General features: G+C 40.4%; 1 long non-coding RNA gene across 1 annotated transcript; it reads right to left on the reverse strand.

Annotated features, from left to right (window-relative positions):
- Positions 1 to 5,984: 5,984 nt before the first annotated feature.
- On the reverse strand, positions 5,985 to 6,693 carry LOC147754837 (uncharacterized). Its single transcript, XR_015330741.1, has 2 exons — positions 6,600 to 6,693; positions 5,985 to 6,449 (listed from the first exon to the last, which is right to left on the reverse strand). It is a non-coding gene; the product is annotated as an uncharacterized LOC147754837 (long non-coding RNA).
- Positions 6,694 to 10,688: the final 3,995 nt, after the last annotated feature.

A 10,688-nucleotide genomic window follows, 5' to 3' on the forward strand; every position in this document is an offset into this window, starting at 1 on the left:
TTAAAAACCGTCAGAGCGAAAAAGAGTTAAATTTCACTCAAGGCCGTAAAATAGACGCCGATCGCTAATACAAACGCATCTCTAATAGTGGTCTTTTTAATTATATCAACTGAAATACACACCTCCAAAGCATCATTTTAAAGTGCCAAAGAAAAAGAAAAAACCTTTATAGGCAAGTTACTGAAGTCAATGAAAATGAATGGAAATCATGTAGAATTACTAACTAAGCATTACATCTGAAAAGGTATAAAATTAGTGCTGCACAGGTCCTGACATTGATTTCACCTCATCGGTTTACCTTCGATGTTATATGTCGATTAGGACAAATTTCCCCCATATATGGAAGCGTCGAGGGTATGAGGAATGCCTCGCTTCAATCCATGTCTGTCTTGGAAGAATCTTAGTTTCGTCTCAATCGTTAGTTTCCTAAAAAAGGTGGCTTTTCTCGCTCGCGAGAAGCATCTGGCCTAGAATTCCCTTTTGAAATAGAAATGTATGAAACAAACGGGTTTCTTCAAGTGATCTTGACGTAGCCCCCTGGTAGACATATCATATAGTACTGAATTTGTATTTGAAGGGTTATGTTTTGAGCAAATCGAAGTTAATTTTTATTGCTGATACGGTTGTGGAGTTATTCTAGCAGAAGAGAATTGTTTACGACCACTGGTCTTCGCAAGTAAGCGGCATTTCCAACGTTCAACAACTTATTAAACTACCCATTTGCGGTGTTCTGAGGAAAACCCAATATCCTTTAAAAATTTAGTTGTTTCCTTTAAAGCTGTGTTTTTGTCTAATAAGTTGCTATTTAACAAACTGCTTTAGCAAACACATATTATCGTACAGTCATATTTGATTTGCAATTTGTCTTTTTTATCTAATTAATGTAAGCCAGTATTTGTCGGAGGTACAGACATTAAATTCAGTAAAAAAAAATTATGTATTGCAGTGGTTTTGTGTTGACCTATCTATCATACGCTGAAAAGTAAACGGTCGTGGGAGGACATTCCTTTCAAGTGGGTCCTACGCTATTGGGGATAAGTCAACTTTGGTAGCGTATTCCCCTCCGCTCGCTGGGTTTTGTGAAGTCTGCACATTATCTATTTGTTGTCCTACAGGTTGGCATTTCAACTTTTATATTTTCTCATTGCTTGGAATCTATAACGTGTTCCGTGAACACCTTACTCTAATCAAGATAAGGAAGCACACAAACCTCTAATTAAAAAAATCACGATCCTTCTACGTATTATAGCCGTTGTTTTATGATACTGGGACTAAGTCATTCGGTTATCGGCTACATTATCTATCAATACACTACTAACGATAGCTTCATATTGCTGCAGTCGCTTATGAAATCTTATTTTCTATCTGTTTCAACATAGATTGATTCCGCTTGCTATGCTCGTTCTAAGTATGCAGGTCATATTCGATGATTTCTTTGAAGGACCGATGATTCGTCGTGTCCAATGACACAGGAATGTTGAAGGTCCTGGCGGACCCTGATTGTTGGATTTGTTCAGTTAAAGGACGAAAAAGCAGCACGTACCGCCCTCATACAAGTATAGGAATCAACAACCGATATTAGCGGTACTAATTTTCGGGTAGGACTTGACTGGATGCTAAATCACGGTCCGTATTTTTGTGAGGCAGACTAAGTTATCACTCTCTAAATCAGCCGCTATTGGTTAAGGCCACCGCCCGGCAAGAACCATACCATCTGTAATAACTTGATGATTTAACTAAGCTACTTATGAACGGGACTTTTAATACTGCATCAAGACTTTATAGCTTAATCCGGTTGGAGAAGTGACAAATTTAGCCTTATGGAGAACAGAAACAAATTGTACATCTCACTCTCGACGTTCGAAGACTACGATTATATTGAGGTGGTCATTATTATTGTTGTTTTCTACGATATTTTTTTTCTATTTTATCGATTTTCGGTTGGTTGAAGTAGCTGCCTCATCTGTGGTATGCTGCGATGGACATAAAGCTATTTGGCATCCAGTTGTCGCTGTCCACATTGCTCATATACAGATCGTTGGTAAGATATTTGTACCTCTATACGTAGATCGGCCCTAACATAGTTCTTCGTGCGTCTTTGCGCCTAACCACCTGACCTTCTTTCGTTGCTTTGTAAATTTTAATTTCGGTTTCAATCCGTGCCTAGTTGCGTTGTTTCGAGGTGGTCATTTTTGATATCGTTCAATTCCTCTGCTGCCTGAAGACTCTCTTGTAATTTTTCTGTCACTTGAATTGTACCTTTTAGGACTAACTTTTGCTAGCCCGCATGCAGGCCCGGTGCATAGAAATATATGCAACTCCGTTCTGTGTGAACGTGCTCAGTCAAGTCGTCAACGAATCGTTTTAAACTGTGAAAGCGACGACTGTATATGCCGATCTATCTCAAGGGCAGGACAGATTTCGAGAACTGCGTCCTGTAAACGCAATCTCGTCCTCGACTTTTAATAATCACATAGAGGGAACGTGTTCCTGTTTTGCATCAGGTTCGTGTAACACGCATCGCCAATCCGCTATATCAGAATTACGGCCGTGGAGTTCGACCTGTTCAAAGCAGCCTTGCCCATATTGAATCCCCACGTTACATGGCGAATCAAAGTATGACTCGGTATTTTTTTTTGTATCGTACACTAGAAAAACATTTTGACGTTGGCTAAGCAGATAACGTCGTTACTAAAGGACACTCAGATATTTTGCGACGTACTTCATGAGAGTATTAAGACGCCTACAGTTAAAGGGTATTTGATGATTCACTAGTTAAATACGTGTTGCCTTATATGATACACAAACGGAGTATTGTACCAAGGGAAACTAGAACGTTCGCAAGAACACCATGTCTCTTTTCATTGAAGGGTAACTATAACTACCTACTACTAAGAAATTTAGTTAAACTTTGTGCAATGCCTGTTTTTTCTACACACATATTAGGCTATTACAAGCGAATGCGCTAAATTTAGAAATTAATTAAATTTTAATTAGATTATTAATTTCAACATATTATAATATAAATATAATAATTAGTTAATTAAAATTTAATTAAATAAAAAAAGTTAATTACAGAAAAAAGTTGGCTGGCAAATACGACAGTCTTCTGGAAGCTTGCGAGTGAAAACAGGTTAAAAAAGGAAAATAGACTCAACAAAGAAAAACATTAGTCTCAAAAGTCAACGGTCAGTGATCGAATCTTCATTCCTCGAAGGCCACGGTGCTGTAGAAATTCATCAAAGGTTGGTGAAGGCTTTAGGCACGGAGGCGCTGAACGAGAGCATAATTGTGCTAACGTTTCAAGAACTGAGATTGGAGTACTGAAAACTAGTAAGAAAATGACCCGAAGGACAAGGACGCATTGCCGCTAACGAGGACCCTTGCCACGAAATCGGAGTTTGAAGTCAAAACTGGAATTTTACATGTAACCGGTCGCAGAATTATAAACTAAATATGGAAACTTTGGAAACTGAATCAAGGACTGCTCGTCCGAGAATTGAACCACGAAGTTTCAATCAACAAAATACCTGCATGGTTCAATCCCTACCGCCAGCTGAAAAGCAATTAGGCAAGAGAACAACGTCGCCCTGGATAGAAATCGAGTCTGACGGCAGTGTCGAATAGGTTCGAGCACAAGGTGATGGTAGTACTCGAAATAAATATCAGGGACATCTGCTGGTATGAGATACTCGTCTTAGATGTAGCAGTGAAAGCTACCCGCTAACTTGAGCCCTCAAGGGGCCCAGCCCTCATTATCTGTTGGTATGGCGATCGAAAGCAGCTGGTCTGGTTAATTAATGATACCGTCAGACATCAACGCCATCCCTCAACTATTTTCTATATGGAGCTAACGAATATCCAATGATCGTTTATTTTCCCGATCTAAGTACGGGTGTTTACGGTTTGCGTGCTCTAAAAAGGGCGACTGGAGATCAAGCATTTTATTAAGTTATATATAGAAAATTTATGAATGGTAGGTATAGCCGTCCAGAAGCTGTGAGATCTTTGGAAACAATGTGTAAGAAATAGAGGAGTATTTCTGATACAGAATGCATCTTCATTCTAGCCTGGCTGGCTCAAAAGTGTTTGAACTCCAAGATTCACCAAATTCGTTTGTAACTGTACCTTATAATAGCAGACGCTTCTGACGTTCATTGCAGGTATACTATCGCTCTACGTAAACCTTTTCGACAGTGCCACTGACATAACTTTTTTCCAGGGCGACGTTATTCCTTCGCCTTGTCTATGGCTAGCATATGCTCCAGGCCGATTTTTTAATGATACTCCGTTCCGCAAATTGCACTACACGCATTTGCAACTGGGGTGGGTTCGATTCCCAATCGTTAATCGTTTTCCACATTTCTAGTACTGGGTTAAATGCAAAATTCCAATATTGATCGATAGAGCTTTGAAACTCGAAGCTCTGCGTTCATGAACAGCCTCCTCGATAGGTGCGGTGTGTCTCTCTGTTTTGAGTCCCTACATTTGATCTCGTTTTCCCTGGTCTTCAATACTCCAATCACAGTTATTGAAACGTTTGTACTATTCACGTACTGCGCTTTCGTTAAAGCCTCTTTATATAATATTCCTACCAATCTTCGATGAATTTCCACAGCTCTGTAACTTTCCAGAAATGAAGTATGATCACTAAGCGTTGAGCTTCGGGAATGAAAGATATTTTTTCTTCCGGACATATTTTTCCTGGAGCAAACTCAGCCGCTTTTAACTTCTAAGCTTCTACGAGACTAGAGGATTTACTAAATAAATTTCGTCTGCTAGCGACACGTAATTCAAAAGTTACTTAATTGCAACGTCCGCCGGATTTGCTTGCAGCCATCAGATTCAATAGGCTATCATCATACATACCCTACAGCATTGCCCTTGTCGTGCGCTCTAATTAATCTATTTTTGGCAGCGCTTTCATCAGCTTTCGCTGGACTGATTTTCTTGGTGGGAAGATCTGCCGCCTATAGTATCACTAGGGGGTGTAGATCACGTCTTGGCACTGCAAGTCGCGTTTTCTGTTTACGCAGACGCTCATACGCACCTGGCAAGCTACGCCATCGGATCCCTCGCAGCGGTCTTCCTCGTCGCAAAATTGATTACATTTCTTAAAATACGTTGCAACTTCAATTTTTTCTATCTACTTTTTCTATAAAACTATCTATTTTTTCTAGTGGATAATCTTGCGTTTCACTTTTTTTACTTTTAGAGTAAAGTGGCTTTAAAGTTTGGAGATCTATAGGCTGGCAAAGCCTGATTGCTGGTTATCATTAGTTATCGAGAAACATTTAGGTAAAATAGTGTAATAATAGTTCACGCAATTTGATGAAAGCTACATTTTTAGCTTGCGATTGTAAGCGGTCCATCGACTTTTCCGACAATATGAAATGATGTAATTTTAGACTGTCGTGTTCCTTGGTTGGACGATCGCTCTCCCTGCTGCCCTGCTCGGGGCAGTAGCTTTGCCCGACTCTCCTTGGGGTGCATCTTACACTGGACTACAACGGCCCGTGTGGAGTCTAGCAATGGAACCGTTTTCTATACTTCAAGTGATAAACGGAAAGGGGAAAAATTACAGGCAGGCGTCCACGTCTAGGCGCATCGATCGTAGCTGCCGATAACGTAGAGTAGTTCTCATATCGATTATCATTTCTGTGATTTTCACACAGTAACAGTGAATTGTATTCAGTGTCATCTGTTTGTTCATTTGTTAATCCGTATTCCTTCGCCGCCACACTTACCGTTGGAAGTTAAGGTTTGCAGGAGATTTTGGCAACACACAATACTGCAGTATTGCATCCTAAGTATGTTCGTCCACGACCCTCTCATTCAATCAGTTCGAAAGGCACTCCTGAACAACGTGGGCTATTAGCGGAATCTTACTGCAATATTTAAAAATATAGGAAGTTCAAGGGAATTTAAGAGAAAACATACATAAAAAGCGTCAAGGCTAGGTCGCCTTTAATTAATTAGCAATTAGACAATTGCCTTACAAGGCAGGTTTTAAAAAAAATAACTGTAAAATGTTTCATGAAGGTATGCATAGTTCTTTGCCTTTTGTCCTAGAAGGTTGCGGTTCTGCAGTTTTTTCCAAACGCACATTATCCCACCTTACCGAAAGCAGATGGTCATTGGGTCACAGAAACAGCGGACGCCAAGGCGGCTCATACTGTGTCATAACAAGCTAAACCATTGAAAATTTTATATTTACGAAGATGGCTGGCTTCTGCGCTAGCCGTAGTCGCCTATTTTAGTTACTGTAACTGAAGACTCGAGCTAGGGCGGACTTCAGAGGCAACGACAGTCGGCTGCTGCGACTCTGCGGAGTGCATGAGGATTGAGTTTGCCAGGGCGCGTTGGACACTGGGTAGCAACCGAGCACCATTGTGATTCTTTACTGCAGTCGCCCCGAGTGTTAAGGAGTAGCAAGAATTTGTGGAAGACTGAAAGGAGCAAACAGCATGTAAACAGCAAAGAATGAGTTTTGTGTATGTTCCAGTTGCTGTAATAAGCAAAAACCCCCAAAAACCCACCGGAAAAAAAGCAAATTTTCGATTACTGCCTCTGTTCTGTCGGTGTCTACAAGGACTTACAAGAGTCGGCGTCAGCACCGCGATCCATCGCCTCTTTGGCGTCTTTGTAGGCTTGAGGGAGACTTTTAGGTTACTGTAAAGAACATAAGAAAAGGATTTCAACAGGAAGAATAAGAAGCCCGTCTCGCTGTGTACCAGGGTATCTGGCTGTGACATTGAAATCAGCAGAGCGGCGGCACCACTATCAGCCCTAGGTCAACAAAAGCTGAACAATGTCAACGGCCGTGGCCGACAACAGTAGCAGCAGCAGGAGCAGATGCGACGCATGCTTTTCAAGGTCGCCGATTTCGTAGAATGTGACGACGACGGTAAGAAAAGACCGTTCAACTATTCTTCATTTGGTCATTCACAAGCGCCTAGTAGCTATAGTATAAATACTATAATAGGCTCCGTTCAAAACGTTGATCTGTACTCGTGCAACAACGGTGTGCTTGTTTTCGCTGCGACAAGCGGTGCCGTATTGTTTGCAACTCTATCTATACATACTCTATCATTATATATATACCTCCTCATTAGAGGGGGCTATTCAGATATGATCAATATGGTAGGAAGAAAATACTGCTTTTACTGCTGCCGTAGTATTTATATGGTGCTGACCGCATTTCTTAGAATCAGCGGACAATGTTTTAACTTTGTAGGAAATTCTTTGATGTTTTCGATACGAACATTCAGCGGAACCTCCCTGGTATTATTGTAGATATAAATTAATGTGAAAAACCCCCTAGAGAACCCTAGGAAAAATTCTGGACAAGGGATTTAGGAGGAAACGCTTTCTAAAAGCATAGTGCGTAGGCTAGCGGAACTAGCAAAGAAGACGATATAGATGAATACAGATACGCATTGTCCATCTTTATTCAAGTAACGAGAGGCTGAATACATTCGAGTTTCATAACGGTAAAGCCTAGCGAACCCACATCTCGCGCTCGTCTTGTGTATTACTTCGTTTCTTAATTTTTTGCCCTAGACGCAATTGCAAACCCTTGACTTTTGCCTGATTTTAGCAAAACAATGCTATAATGTACATATAAGGAAATTGTTAATTTGGCAGCAGCTTATTATTTATTAAATAGCGCGCAACATTTCGTGTCTAAATTTCAATCTATTTCCAACAATATAGATGAAAATTAGTAAGCTATTGTGTAAGTCTCTATTCAGGTGCTGCCAATAATGGGCGACCGTTCTATCTTTTTTTTTGAAGGTTTTGTTTAGTCTCGTTATATTAAGTACGAGGCAGGCTCGGTTTAGTAGGCGTAAACATTGTATATCGGCGTTGTTTGCTTTCCTATTTATAGCAACGCAGAAACCCTCTTATTGATCAGTTTCTAGGACTCAAAAAGGTAAACGATAGGGCAATGCTGTATATAGTACTATACTAATTATGAACAATGGATGACAAATGCTCAAGGATAAATAAGACGTTTCTATCTTATTCCTCGTCATAGCTTCGAGACTCGACAACGGCGATCGTTTTTGCCACTGTACTATTGATCCTGGCAGTAACGGTGCTGCTCGAAACGTCCCTAACAGCGATTTAGCGAGCCACAATTGGCATCAGACAAGAAAAAAGAAAGTATAAAGCCGGTCATCTGACAGACGCGGTTACTGCCGAAGATGTTGCAAACTCGCAAGCTGAAATCAAAATGATTAAATCAAAGAGCTTTTTTGTACTTGTCTGCGTCACCCGAATAATAGCTCACCACTTCCTTTAATATCCAAAGCAGGCTACCGAGATGTTATCATGTTAGCTCATGTCGCAATGTTACCAGACTATGATAACATGCGCTAGTCGAAACGACCCATACTGGCCGAACAACTGCTACATTCAATGTACGTAAACGCCACACGTACGGGTTCGCTTCCAGGACGGTTACTTGTGAACGCGCATTTTATTTGAATTGACCTTTTGCACAACTCGAAGAATTGCAATAACAATTACAGTTAACGGAAATCACATATGTGCAATAAAACTTACTTACATGAACTTATCTAGTGTTCACAGAAATAAAGGTAAAGTTATTTTCTTCCATTTTGGTCAGCGTCACGCGCCGGCGCACCCTTTGTTTCTCATCTAGGATATCTACAAAGGGTTTTATCTATATATTTTTGCGCTGCTGATGTACTTCTTCTCAAATAGCATTCTATATTCAACGAACACTGGATTGGACTGGTAGTGCTGATACCAGAACGCTAATGGCTCAATTTTTAAAGTTTCGCTTGTTGGAACTTTTCAATTTGTTAAAATCAATGAACTGCAAGGTTACTATTATTGCTCGTACGTAATCTATCGAATCTGAAACAATTCTTAATATCGAACACATTTGATTACTTAACGCTTCTAGAGACTGTGCAAGAACGACGACAGTGTAAAACACTGTGAAACAAAGATCACATTAAATAAAAAACAAAAAATTCGAATTTTTCAAAAATTGCTATTTCAGGGAGTCAAAAGAGCAAAAGACGTCTTATTGGATAAACAGGAAAATCTTTTCCCTGCTCTGAATTCTATTTTCTATTTTTCACAGTGAGTTTTAGGAATAAAAAGCAAAAGCCTAAGAACGTCCGTTATCGCAGCTGGCCATGTCTAACCGGATCCCCGAACAGCGTCTTCTCGTTGTACAATAGTACTTCGGACAATGAGCCTATAAATAATTGTTCGATTTTTAGATTCAAGATGACAAATTTGTGTCGTCTTGTAGGTCTTTCGTCGATTTGAAGGCAAGTGATCTTTTTCACTCGTTTGAAGCGCTAATTGCACTTCGTATAGACGCGCGTGGTCAGGTTGGAGCCTTCGCAGGTATTTACATACGGCGATGTAGATTTATAATAACGTCCATTAGCATCGTTGCACATAACTTCGATGTTTCTGTTTACTTTTGATATAATCTATTGTCTGTATTTATGGGTGAGCTAATTTATAAGAAGGCCAGTTATTTCGCTATTTTAATGCGGTAAACAGCGCAGTTTAAATTCAGTAATCCTAAACATGAATAGGGCGGGTAAAAAAACTTAGATTAGAATCCCGATTTCGCATTTAGAACTTTTTTTCGGATCGACACAGCCAGCCGTTGTACGTGATCGGGCTAACAGGTCGGCGGCTACCGCGGCCGGCTGCGTCAATTACAGCCATCCAATAAAAGCGTCCTACATAGACATAGATTTTTTTTTTGTTGTCAAGTGAGCGACTCTTGGACAGCGCTGTATTGACGCGAAACTCTCTCAGTTTATAGTTGTCAATGTTCTGCATTGTTAATTTGGCTGTCTGCTAGAGAAACCTCTCGGCTGGTGACGTTGTGACGGGTGGCCATCACCACGTTGCCATGGCAAAGTACACGTAATTTCTTTGTTATTATTATTACTAAATAATTTTATATTTAAAATGCTCGTGATAATCGGATAGCTGACGACCGTATTGTCATGAATGGTAAATGCTATTCTGCATGATCTCAAGTTTCTCGCTACAGGAACATAGATAGGTAAACAAAAATGCTCGTGGACGTAAAGCTCGAAACATTTCGGTTTTGAATTATTTTACGACTTCGTACCTCGTGTAAATAAACAGTTCGTCTTAGAAATGTCAACGCACCGTTTTATCTCTGGTGTGACAGTGGCGCCATAGGCAAGTTGGCAGATGACCGGTTTTGCGCAGACGAACACCTAGCAGGAAGAATTGGTCTCTCAGCAATCACTGAATAGTTGGACAAATCCAAGAAAATGTCTTCCAGCTTGGAAAACACTGTTGCATTTCTAAACATGGGAAATGAGCCTATTCTGCTTTTTCGCAACGTTCGAAAGGATTAGACCGGAAAAGTCCAAGCTCAAGCTGCTGCCGATGTGTTGAAGAACCTACGATGGAATCTTTAATTGGCTATTACCAGACTATTCATAGATGACGTCAGAGTGCCGTTGAGCTTGCGGATTGCAGCTGAGTGAATTCAACGTCACTGGCAAAAGTCTTACGGCGATATAAGATGTTATGTTCAATGTTTGTTAATTCAAGAAGCTCTACATTTCGTTAAGTTAGCGTAATCCTTGCATGCACTGCCTTGGCCGTGTAGATGGCTACCTGCCCCTGTCTTATAAAAAAAACCT

This window comes from Varroa destructor, unplaced genomic scaffold, assembly GCF_002443255.2.
Source record: "Varroa destructor unplaced genomic scaffold, Vdes_3.0 BEIS01000006.1, whole genome shotgun sequence".
NCBI classification, from domain to species: Eukaryota; Metazoa; Arthropoda; class Arachnida; order Mesostigmata; family Varroidae; genus Varroa; species Varroa destructor.